Here is a 14,065-nt window from a genome sequence, read left to right on the forward strand (position 1 = left end):
GGAAGCCATGGGACTTTATGAGTTGTTCTAGGCCCAGGGCATAGATGGAAAAAAGTAGAGACCCTAGGTCAGAGCCTTGAGGGACTCCAACAGAGAGAGGGCGGGGTGAAGAGGTAGCGTGGGAGTGGGAAATGCTAAATGTGCGGTTGAAAAGTTATGAGGCAATCCAGCACAGGGCAAGGCCTTTGATGCCGAGGGAAGAAAGAATATGTAGCAGTAGGCAGTAGTCGACTGTGTCGAAAGCAGAGGACAGGTCGAGAAGGAGGAGGATGGAGGACTATCTGTTAGCTTTGGCTGTAAGTTATTAATTTTGGTCAGAGCAGTTTCGGTGGAGTGGTGGGGGCAGAAGCCAGATTGGAGGTTGTCAAGGAGAGAGTTGGATGAGAGGTGAGAGGAAAGTTGACCATGGACATGCTGCTCAAGGAGTTTGGAAGCAAACAGGAGCAGTGATATCGGGCGATAGCTGGGCATAGCAGTTGGGTCAAGGTTAGCTTTTTTGAGGATGGGTGTGATGGTGGCATGTTTGAAGCAGAAGGGAAGGTACCAGAAGATAGCGATATGTTGAAGAGATGGGTAAGGGCTGGAATGAGCATGTTAGTGAGGTTGGGGAGCAGTGGGAAGGGATGGGGTCAAGTGCACAGGTGGTGAGGTGTGATTTGGAAAGGAGGCGAGTGAGTTCTCCTTCAGTGATGTTGAAGAGGGAAGTTATTGGGGAAATGAAGAGGTCTGGTATATGGAGTGGTTGGGGTGGTGGAACAGTAAAGGTTTGCCTTTGGTTGGTTGATCTTGTTTTTGAAGTAGGTGGAAAAGTCCTCTGAAGAGATGAGGGGAGTTGGAGGTGCCAGTGGTGGGCAGAGGAGAGAGTTAAATGTGCTGAACAGTAGTTTTGGGTTGTAGGATAGTAAAGAAATAGGTCTACTTAGCAGAGGTGAGGGCTAGTTTGAAGGCAAGTGTAGCTTGATTGAAAACAGTGAAGTTACCTGGCAGGCGTGTTTTTTTCCAACGCCACTCCGTGACCCTGTGTGCTTGTCGGAGTTTTTTGGTGTGGTTATTGTGCCAAGCTTGCCTATTGGTTTGTCGCACTTTGCCATGCATGAAAGGGGCGACTGAATCTATGGATGATGTGAGGGTGGAGATATAGAAAGCGATGGCGCTGTCCGTGTCATGAAGATATGGAGGACAAGGGTAGGAGAGAGTCTGAGAGTCTGTGAATGTCTAGGTGTGCATGGTTTCTGTGAGGATGTGGTAGTGGCTGAACATGGGGCAGGTGAGGAGGACAAGGATGAGAAGGTGAGTACATGGTGGTCAGATAGGGGGAAGGGAGAGGTTGTGAGGTTAGATAAGGAACAGAGGAGGGTGAAGATGAGGTCTAGCGTATGTCCGTCTGTGTGGGTGGCTGTGGAGGACCATTGAGTAAGTCCAAAGGATGAGGTAAGGGACAGGAGCTTGGAGGCTGCTGGATGGCGGGTGTCAGTAGGGATATTAAAGGGGAAGTAATAGTGTGCACTCAGGTCAAGAACAAGGAGGTGCTGGTAAAACAGACCATGTGGTCCAAATAGTCATGTACTGAAAATTACCGCACACTCAGAACCGGTATGAATCATATCGTATGATGCATCATACCGTATGATGCAAAAGTATTTCACAAGTTGCCACAAAAGTAAACGTGCAGATAGAAACCCAACGTTTCGACCCTCCCGGGTCTTATTCATGGGGTTACAACGGAAATAAAGAGATAATATCAGATTTCAACCTAGTAACATCAACAGAGGCAAAAATTATGCATCGTGAGAATAAACTAAACAATAATATATACACACCAATGGATAAAAATAGACAAGCAAACATAAATGATATCTACAAATATATACAAAAAGAGGAACCAGAGATGGTCAGAGACTACTAGTAAAGAGCAACAATATTTGATTCAAAATACCTAAAACATTGACCGGAATAGGGGATGTTGGAAATAACAGATGGAATATAAGCTGCTTACCTTGGTTTACGATTAAACACATATAAGAGTGGCAGACGTAGGGCAGGAGGATAGATCCCTTGGCGTATAAACTGTCGCTGTGATGGATGATAGATTAGCAAAGTTATATAGAGATAAATGCGAGTAAAATATGTAAGGCATCTAGATGCAGTACGTATACAAGGTCCCCTTAATACCCTGAATGCAAATGGTCAAGCTAGGGGGGCATACTGGAAAGGAATGGGATGTCAGCAGAGAGAAAGGGAAGAAGCCAGGTAGAGAATTGGTCAATGAAGGCAGTGGTTGAGCCCGGTGGTCAGTATATGACAGCCATTTGGAGATTAGAGGAAGAGTAGATACGGAAAGAGTGAACATTGAAAGAAGGGAGGATAAGGGAGGGTGGGCTTGGATAGGGTTGAAGTAACAGTTTTTGGAAAGAAGAAAGCCCCAGGACTGCCCTTCTGCAAAATATCCCCCGGAATACTGCACCTCTGCAAATTATACCCACCAAACTGTGCTTCTCCAAAATTCCACCCCACAATGCCCATCTACAAAATATCACCCATCACATATACACACTTTGCCTCTGGAAAATATCCCCATTACACTGCCTCTCTGAATAAAGTACCCCGCTACCACCACCTCTCACAAAACTATGCATTTTTCAAAACTGTCACACCCATTCAAGGCCGGCTCTAGGTTCTCGTGGGCCCCGGGTGAAAGAGTCTCAGTGGGCCCATTTAACACATACCACCATTCATGATGCACATATATGACACAGAAATATACGTACCTTGAAAAAAATGACTAGCAAAGACATACACAGCGACTTGGTGGAAACATTGGGGGACTCTTCTCCTCCATATTCCACAGTTGCACGCTGGGCCAAGGAATTTAAGCTGGGAAGAACATTGACGGAAGATGAACATCATGAAGCACGCCCATCCATGTCCCTCAATGAAGAAAACGTGAAAAAAGTTGAAGCAGTTGTATTGGCAGATCGAAGAGTGACTATCAGGCATGTAGCTGAGGTCACAGGGATCTCATATGGCAGTATTCAAAGAATCCTTGCAAAAGAATTGCATATGAGAAAAAATTTTTGTCACGTTTTTTGACCACGGACGAGACCTGGATCCACCACTTTGATCCCGAAACTAAACAACAATCCATGACATGGAAACGAGCCGACAAACTGACGCCAGAGAAATTCAAAGTGTCAAGCTCAGCAGGGAAGGTTATGGCATCCATTTTTGGGACGCTGAAGGAGTTATTATGGTGGACTATTTGAAGAAGGAAGCCACTATTATGGGCTCCTACTACGCAGAACAAATAAGAAGATTTCGGGAGGCTATCAAGGAGAAAAGGCGCGGCAAACTGCGGGCTGGACTGCTGTTTCACCAAGATAACGCGCCGGCTCACAAAGCTGCAGTTGCCATGGCTACCATTCAAGAAGCGGGCTTTAGACTGGTGGAACACCCCCCCTATTCGCCAGATTTAGCCCCCAGTGACTTCTTTCTCTTTCCTCGGCTCAAGGAACACCTCCGGGGCAAGAAATTTGACGACAATAGCGACGTGATAACCGCTGTTGGGGATTTTTTTGAGGGTCAAGATCAAGAATGTTTTTCGAAGGGAATTCTAAGTTTAGAAAAGAGATGGACTAAATGTATAGACTTGTTAGGAGTGATTTCTATTGTAAATTCTACAATAGCTCAGACATCAGACAGTATAGTCCACCATACAGTATTATGGGCACCACATAGAGCTTTATACACAATAATGAGCCCCATATAGTGCTCCCTTCAGTATTATGGGCACCACATAGTGCTCCATACAGAATAATGAGCCCCATATATTGCTCCATACAGTATTATGGGCACCACATAGTGCTCCATGCAGAATAATGAGCCCCATAAATGGCTCCATACAGAATAATGAGCCCCAAATATTGCTCCATAAAGTATTATGGGCTCCATATATTGGTCCATACTGTATAATGGGCAATATAATGCTCCATAAAGAATAATGAGACCCATATATTGCTCCATTCATAATGGGTCCCATATAATGTTCCATACTGTATAGAATGGGCAACATGGAGTATAACGAGCCCCATATATTGCTCCATACAGTATAATGAGTCCCATATAATGCTCCATGCAGTATATGATGGGCCCCATATATTGCTCCATACCAAATGGGCTCTATAAAATGCTCCATACAGAATAGTCCCCATATAATGCTCCGTATATAATGGGCCTCATATGATGCTCCATAATGAGCTTCATATAATGCTCAAAATATAATCAGCCCCATATATGATGTTCCATTGTGTGATCAGCCCATGTAATATTCCATATATAATGGATCCCATATTTGATGCTCCAGTGTATGATGGGCTCCATATTTGATGCTTGAATGTATCATGGTCCCCATATATGATGCTCCAGAGTATAATGGGCCCCATATATGATGCTCCAGTGTATAATCAGACCTACATAGGTTCCATATATGATGGGCCCAATATGTGATGCTCCAGTGCATAATGGGCCCCCTATATAATGATCCATATATGATGAACCCATACATTGTGCTCCAAACATCAAAAAAGAAAAAATGAAGCACTCACCTCTCATCGCTGGCCACTGCTCTGCTCTGAACTCCTCAGCATCGCTGTCTTCCGGCTCTCTGCTCTGTGACTGCTCAGGTAGAGAGGGCACCGATGTGACATCATCATGCCCTGTGACCTGAAGGTCAAAGTCAGGAGATGCAGAAGACGCTGCAGCAATGGAGATGGGAGAGGTAAGCATCACAAATGCCAGGGCCCAGAACAGGCAGCTGGGCCTACTAACAGGTGCCGACACAGGCACTGGGCCCCCATAGTGTGACAGTGTCCCTGACAGCGAGTGGGCCTCCCTGCCTGTTCAGGGCCCTGGCACTTGCCCGGGTATGCCGAGTGCTGACGCCGGCCCTGCCCCTGACGCCGGCCCTGCCCCTATTGTATGCCCTCGCAACAACATTAACCCCCTCTCCACCTCATCCAAAATAATAAGACATTCAATTTTCGGCTCCGTTGGCCGCGTTATCTATTCTCTTCACGTTTCGGTGCCGTCAGCAGTGGGATGATGTCAGCAGCATGCTGACCTCATCAAGGTGCTGCACGTCAGGGACTGATGAGCACTATGCTGATCCTGTCCGACTCAACAGTGTTCACATGTTTTTGTGTCTAAAAGATGCAAATATGTTTGACTAGAAGAAGGAATGACGTATCCCTGACGGCTCTGTGGGCAGCACAACATCCTTCATCCCTCGGGTAGTATGTTGTGCAGATCTGGATTAGTGCCATCAGTCTTTCATATGAGATTTAAAGCTATTGAGTGGTTTGCAAAACAATAAAAGGATCATAAGCTACTTTTACAGGTGAGCCACTAAATTGCTGCAATTCTACATACTGCTTTAATGCTTTGGAATTTTTGTTCAGTCATTGTATTAATTGCAAAACACTTAGGATTAAGTGAATGTGTTCAAGATGAGTGTTCTTCACGTTATTACAGGGTAGACCAATGCTATCATTTTCAATACTTTGTCTTTTCAAATTCAGTAAAACATTTTGCTTTCTAGCAGAACTAGAGATTAAAAACCGCTGTACAATTAAAACCACTTAACTTGGGCTGGAGAGAATCAATCTCACTACAAATCTACTATAATTATTTTTTAAAACATCCAATCTGGTTTTAAAGAATGATTTTACATTATTTACAAGCTTGACCTGCTTATTGACAGATTATTTAAATGCATCTGTATATACATTTAAAGATTTTTCTATATTTTCATGACTATGAAAATTGTACATTCACACTGAAGGCATCAAAACTATGAATTAACACATGTGGAATTATATACTTAACAAAAAAGTGTGAAACAGCTGAAAATATGTCTTATATTCTAGGTTATTCAAAGTAGCCACTTTTTGCTTTGATGACTGCTTTGAACACTCTTGGCATTCTCTTGACGAGCTTCAAGAGGTAGTCACCGGGAATGGTTTTCACTTCACAGGTGTGCCCTGTCAGGTTTAGTAAGTAGGATTTCTTGCCTTATAAGTGGGGTTGGGACCATCAGTTATATATATATATATATATATATATATATATATGTATATATATTTACATATATATATATATATCTTCTATATAATTGTCTAAGGGGTACTTCCGTCTGTCCTTCTGTCTGTCTGTCTGTCAGTCACGGATATTCATTGGTCGTGGCCTCTGTCTATCATGGGAATCCAAGTCGCTGATTGGTCGCCACAAAACAGCCATGACCAATCAGTGACGGGCACAGTCCAGAAGAAAATGGCCGCTCCTTACTCCCTGCAGTCAGTGGCTGGCGCCCGCTCCATACTCCCCGCAGTGTCCCGGGCGCCCGCTATATACTCCCCGCAGTGTCCCCGGCACTCCGCTATATACTCCCCGCAGTGTCCCTGGCGCTCCGCTATATACTCTCCACAGTGTCCCTGGCGCTCCGCTATATACTCCCCGTAGTGTCCCCAGTGCTCTGCTATATTATACTCCCTGCAGTGTCCCCGGCGCTCCACTATATACTCCCTGCAGTGTCACCGGCGCTCCGCTCCATACTCCCCGCAGTGTCACGGGCGCTCCGCAGTCAGTGTCCCTGGCGCTCAGTTATATTATATTCCCCGCAGTGTCCCCGGCGCTCCACTATATACTCCCTGCAGTGTCACCGGCGCTCCGCTCCATACTCCCCGCAGTGTCACGGGCGCTCCGCAATCAGTGTCCCTGGCGCTCCGCTCCATGCTACCCGCAGTCACTGTCCCTGGCACCCGCTCCATACTCCCCTCTGGTCACCGCTAACACAGGGTTAATGCCGGCGGTAACGGACCACGTTATGGTTATGCCGCGGGTAACACACTCCGTTACCGTCGCTATTAACCCTGTGTGTCCCCAACCTTTTACTATTGATGCTGCCTATGTGGCATCAATAGTAAAAAAAGTAATGTTAAAAAAACAAACAACCTGCTATACTCACCCTGCGTTGTCCGCTGAGGCGCTCGTGCCTGCCGCCATCTTCCTTTCCCAGCGATGCATTGCGAAATTACCCAGAAGACCTAGCGGTTTCGCGAGACCGCTAAGTCATCTGGGTAATTTCGCAATGCATCCTGGGAACGCAAGATGGCGGCAGCCGCGCCCATCGGCACAGCGCTGTTGGGTCCCAGGAGGCGGAGAAACCGGATCGTTAGGTGAGTATGTTTATTTTTTATTTTTTAACCTGTGACATACGTGGCTGGGCAATATACTACGTCACTGCCCAATATACTACGTGACTGGCCAATATAGTAAGTGGCTCTGTGCTGTATACTACGTGGCTGTGTGCTGTATTCTACGTCACTGGGCAATATACTATGTGGCTGGGCAATACACTACGTAGCTGTGCAATATACTACATCGCTGTGCAATATACTATGTGGCTCTGTGCTGTATACTACATCACTGGGCAATATACTACGTGGCTCTGTGCTGTATACTAGGTCACTGGGCAATATACTATGTAACTGGGCAATATACTACGTGGCTCTGTGCTGTATACTACGTAATTGGGCAATACACTTTGTCACTGAGCAATATACTACGTGGCTGGGCAATATACTACGTCACTGGGCAATATACTATGTCACTGGGCAATATACTATGTCGCTGTACAATACACTATGTGGCTCTGTGCTGTATACTACGTCGCTGGGCAATATACTATGTGGCTGTGCAATATACTACGTGGCTGGGCAATATACTATGTGTCTGGGCAATATACGACGTGTCTGGGCAATATACTACGTGGATCTGTGCTGTATACTACATCACTGGGCAATATACTACGTGGCTCTGTGCTGTATACTACGCCACTGGGCAATATACTACGTCATTGGGCAATATACTACGTGGCTGGGCAATATACTACGTCGCTATGCATTATACTACGTGGCTCTGTGCTGTACACTATGTCGCTGTGCAATATACTACGTGGCTCTGTGCTGTACACTATGTCGCTGTGCAATATACTACGTGGCTCTGTGCTGTATACTACGTCACTGGGCAATATACTACATAACTGGGCAATATACTACGTGGCTCTGTGCTGTATACTACGTCACTGGGCAATATACTACATGGCTGGGCAATATACTACGTGGCTGGGCCAAATACTACGTTGCTGGGCAATATATTATGTGGCTGTGTAATATACTACGTGGCTGGGCAATATACTATGTGGCTGTGCAATATACTACGTGGCTGGGCAATATACTATGTGGCTGGGCAATATACTATGTGGCTGGGCAATATACTACATCGCTGGGCAATATAATACATGTCTGGGCAATATACTACGTGGCTGGGCAGTATACTATGTCACTGGGCAATATACTACATCACTGGGCAATATACTACGTCGCTGGGCAATATACTATGTGGCTGTGTAATATACTACGTGGCTGGGCAATATACTATGTGGCTGTGCAATATACTACGTGGCTGGGCAATATACTATGTGGCTGGGCAATATACTATGTGGCTGGGCAATATACTACATCGCTGGGCAATATACTACATGTCTGGGAAATATACTACGTGGCTGGGCAGTATACTATGTCACTGGGCAATATACTACGTGGCTGGGCAATATACTACGTTGCTGTGCAATATACTACGTGGCTCTGTGCTGTACACTATGTCGCTGTGCAATATACTACGTGGCTCTGTGCTGTACACTATGTCGCTGTGCAATATACTACGTGGCTCTGTGCTGTAAACTACGTCACTGGGCAATATACTACATAACTGGGCAATATACTATGTGGCTCTGTGCTGTATACTACGTCACTGGGCAATATACTATGGGGCTGGGCAATATACGAGTGTGGCTGGGCCAAATATTACGTCGCTGGGCAATATACTATGTGGCTGTGTAATATACTACGTGGTTGGGCAATATACTACATGGCTGGGCAATATACTATGTGGCTGTGCAATATAGTACGTGGCTGGGCAATATACTATGTGGCTGGGCAATATACTACGTCGCTGGGCAATATACTACGTGTCTGGGCAATATACTACGTGGCTGGGCAGTATACTGCGTCGATGGGCAATATACTACGTCGCTGGGCAATATACTATGTGGCTGGGCAATATACTACATCGCTGAGCAATATACTACGTTGCTGGGCAATATACTATGTGGCTGGGCAATATACTATGTGGCTGGGCAATATACTATGAGGCTGGGCAATATACTACATGGCTGTGCAATATACTACGTGGGCTGGGCAATATACTACGTGGACATGCATATACTAGAATACCCGATGCGTTAGAATCGGGCCACCATCTAGTATATATATATATATATATATATATATATATATATATATATACTATATAATTGTCTAAGGGACACTTCCCTCTGTCTGTCTGTCCAGGATATTCATTGGTCGCGGCCTCTGTCTGTGATGAAAATCCAAGTAGCTGATTGGTCTCACCAGCTGCCTGTCATGGCTGCCGCGACCAATCAGCTATGGCCACAGTCTGATTAGTCCCTCCCTACTCCCCTGCAGTCAGTGCCCGGCGCCCGCTCCATACTCCCTGCAGTCAGTGCCCAGCGCCCGCTCCATACTCCCCACAGTCAGTGCCCAGCGCCCGCTCTATACTCCCCGCAGTCAGCGCCCGCTCCATACTCCCCTCCGGTCACCGCTCACACAGGGTTAATGACAGTGGTAACGGACTGCGTTATGCCGCGGGTAACTCAATCCATTACCGCCGCTATTAACCCTGTGTGACCAAGTTTTTACTATTGATGCTGCCTATGCAGCATCAATAGTAAAAAGATCTAATGTTAAAAAAAACAAAAAACCTGCTTTTCTCACCTTCGGTAGTCCAACGATGCGCTCGCGCCTGCTGCCAGCTTCTGGGTCCCAGAGATGCATTGCGAAATTACCCAGAAGACTTAGCAGTCTCGCGAGACCGCTAAGTGATCTGGGTAATTTTGCAATGCATCCTGGGAACGCAAGATGGCGGCAACCGCACACATTGCCAGAGGTTCGCTGGATCTACGCTGGATCCCGCCAGGTGAGTATATAACTATTTTTTATTTTAATTATTTTTTTAACAGGGATATGGTGCGCACACTGCTAAATACTACGTGGGCTGTGTTAGATACCGCGTGGCTGCTATATACTACCTGGCCAGTGTTAGATACTATGTGGGCTGTATTCTATACTACGTGGGCTGTGCTATGCATTATGTGGCCAGTAGGGTTGAGCGACCTTGACCTTTTTAGAGTCGAGCCGTGTTTCGCGAAACCCGACTATCTTAGAAGTCGAGTCAAGTGGAATCGGCCGATTATCGCGAAAAGTCGGGTATCGCCCGAAACACGAAACCCAATGCAAGTCAATGTGGGAGCATAGTCGGCAGTGAGTGGAGGCCAGGAAAACACCTACACTGCCCATTTTAATGGCAAAAACATCCATTCTTGTTAAAGAAGCTTGTCAATCATAATTTACCTTATAATAATTGGAAGGCATTTGAAATTGGGGGTCATTTGGCTAAAGTTGTGGGGGGTAGGGCTGGTTCAAGTAATTAGTGGGCCCAGTAAATCTGGACCACGTCACGGCAGTGGAGCAGGGAGAGGTAAGTATTTCAACTTTGCAAGTGCTGTGATCCTGAGCAAGCAGGGGGGGCCCACTCGTTGGCATTGGCACTGGCACAGGGCCCCTCAAAGTACAGCGGTGTGTTTGCACGGCGGGGGTGCCTCCCACCGGCAGCAACACTTTTGCATACTATGAGAGGCCCTGTGCCAGTGACGTCGCCAACTAGTATTCCTCCCCCCACCTGATGAAGGAACCTGCACTTTCATCTGCACCTTCCTCTTTGTCCCCGTGTAAGGTGGTATGGTATGCGGGAAGAGGAACCTGACTTTCAGCAGGGTCACAATCTTGCTGTGTAGCGTGCACGGGGAATTTTGCGTTATGGGTCAATGTACCAGCAGACTCATCTATCACTGGCTGGGCAATGGGCAGGATGAGGAGGAAACACAGATATAGGCCCAAAGAATAAAGTGGGCTAAATGCAGTTCAAAATTGGTAACACAGGACTAACCAGGGGGCATTGCAGTGGAGGACAACTGGAATGAGAGGCTGACACAGAGAGTAGGCCCAAATCAGTAAGTAGTCGACATGCAGTTCAAAATTGGCAACTGTAGTAAACAGGCGGCCCAGCTTTGTTCAGTTGAGGAGAACAGCAAGGAGTGGCAGACACCGATAGTAGGCCCCAACCCAACTAGTAGGCCAAATGCAGTCTAACATTAACAACTACTTAACAAGAGCCTGAAAATGGAATTTCAGGACAGGAAACCAGGAGAACAGCAAGGAGTGGCAGACACCGATAGTAGGCCCCAAACCAACTAGTACGCCAAATGCAGTTGTTCCATTTAACAACAATTTAATGAGAGCCTGAAGATAGAAGTTCAGGAAAAGCAACCTGGAGAACACCTTGGAGTGGAACACACCATCTCTCTACACCCCATACCCAATTTGTAGGCCTAATGCAGTGTAGTTTTCAACAACTACTAAACGAGAGTCGGAAGATCGAAGCAATGTGGACGAAACCTGGGGAACACCTTGGAGTGTAACACACCGTCTCTCTACACCCCATACCCAATTTGTAGGCCTAATGCAGTGTAGTTTTCTACAACTACTAAACGAGAGCATGAAGATCGAAGCAATGGAGAGGAAACCTGGGGAACACCTTGGAGTGGAACACACCATCTCTCTACACCCCATACCCAATTTGTAGGCCTAATGCAGCGTAGTTTCCAACAACTACTAAACGAGAGCATGAAGATTGAAGCTCAGGAAAGGCAACCTGGGGAACACCTTGGAGTGGAACACACCATCTCTCTACACCCCATACCCAATTTGTAGGCCTAATGCAGCGTAGTTTCCAACAACTACTAAACGAGAGCATGAAGATTGAAGCTCAGGAAAGGCAACCTGGAGAACACCTTGGAGTGGAACACACCATCTCTCTACACCCCATACCCAATTTGTAGGCCTAATGCAGCGTAGTTTCCAACAACTACTAAACGAGAGCATGAAGATTGAAGCTCAGGAAAGGCAACCTGGAGAACACCTTGGAGTGGAACACACCATCTCTCTACACCCCATACCCAATTTGTAGGCCTAATGCAGCGTAGTTTCCAACAACTACTAAACGAGGGCATGAAGATTGAAGCAATGGAGAGGAAACCTGGGGAACACCTTGGGGAGGCAGACACCGTTAGTAGGCCCTACCAAAGTTGTACACCCAATGCAGTTTTAAAATTCCTAGAGGCTGAAAACAAGACTATTGACGCTCAGCTTTTTTCAAAGGAACACAGCTGAATTGAGTGGCGCAGACAGACACAGGTAGTAGGACTCAAACCAAAAATGTGGCTCACTGCAGCAGAAAAAAGTTACAGGGGTACACAAGCTGCAGTGCTCTGGGCAGTGGAGGACAATTTCAATAGTGAACCGCAGACAGACTTTGTACGCCTACTATTAAAAAAAGGATGCTCTATGCAATTATAAATAGGTTCTAGGGGTACACGGGCAGCAGAGGTGTGGTCAGTGGAGGCCTAGTGGAAGGAGTGACCGCAGACAGGCATCGAAGGCCTAAAATAATAACACATGGCTGTAGGCAATTTTAAATTGGTTCCAGGGGTACACGGGCAGCAGTGGCCTGGTCAGTGTAGTAGTAGTAGTAGAAAGAACGGACCGCAGACAGGCATCGAAGGCCTAAAATAAAAAAATTGGGCTGGCTGTAGGCAATTTTAAATTGGTTCCAGGGGTACACGGGCAGCAGTGGCCTGGTCAGTGTAGTAGTAGTAGAAAGAACGGACTGCAGACAGGCATCGAAGGCCTAAAATAAAAAAATTGGGCTGGCTGTAGGCAATTTTAAATTGGTTCCAGGGGTACACGGGCAGCAGTGGTGTGGTCAGTGGAGGCATATTGTAAGGAGTGACCGCAGACAGGCATCGAAGGCCTAAAATAATAACACATGGCTGTAGGCAATTTTAAATTGGTTCCAGGGGTACACGGGCAGCAGTGGTGTGGTCAGTGGAGGCCTAGTGGAAGGAGTGACCGCAGACAGGCATCGAAGGCCTAAAATAAAAAAATTGGGCTGGCTGTAGGCAATTTTAAATTGGTTCCAGGGGTACACGGGCAGCAGTGGTGTGATCAGTGGAGGCATATTGTAAGGAGTGACCGCAGACAGGCATCGAAGGCCTAAAATAATAACACATGGCTGTAGGCAATTTTAAATTGGTTCCAGGGGTACACGGGCAGCAGTGGTGTGGTCAGTGGAGGCATAGTGGAAGGAGTGACCGCAGACAGGCTTCGAAGGCCTAACATAACAAAAATGTCAATACAATGGTATTGTCAGTGGCAGGCATTGAAGGATGTCAGCGCATAGACTAAACATTGGTGGAACTGTGAGATAATTTTGCAAGCGGTAGAGCACTGTTTGAGCTGGGGGGGGGACTGTCTTGTGGCCGGCGGTACAGGCCCAGGGCCCCTCATATTACAACGGTGTGTCTGACGTTGGGTGCGCACCACCACCGCCAGAGACACTTTATTGTACTAGGAGGGACCCAGTGGCAGTGCCGTCGACCAAAAGCGGGCACACCCACCTCTTCAGACAAACAGCACTCTCACGGGTGCTGTCGCCAAGTGTCGATACCACGGCACCGTGTGGGGAGTTTGCCATTTAGTGAGGTGTAAACATGTCGTATGCTGGACAATCAGGTGCAGAAAATTACGAGATTGGAAAAGGCATTCAGAATAGTCCACAGGCAAGACCTTTTCATAGGAAAGCTAGGTGTCAGCCGGGCAAGGTGGGGCAAAAGATTTCGAAATCCAGTTGTGGTTCATTTTAATGAAGGTTAGATCATCTACATTTTGGGTAGCCAGACGAGTCCTTTTTTCTGTTAGTATTGAACCTGCAGCACTGAATACTCTTTCTGATAGGACACTAGCTGCCGGGCAAG

Source organism: Ranitomeya imitator, chromosome 1, assembly GCF_032444005.1.
Source record: "Ranitomeya imitator isolate aRanImi1 chromosome 1, aRanImi1.pri, whole genome shotgun sequence".
Lineage (NCBI taxonomy): Eukaryota > Metazoa > Chordata > Amphibia > Anura > Dendrobatidae > Ranitomeya > Ranitomeya imitator.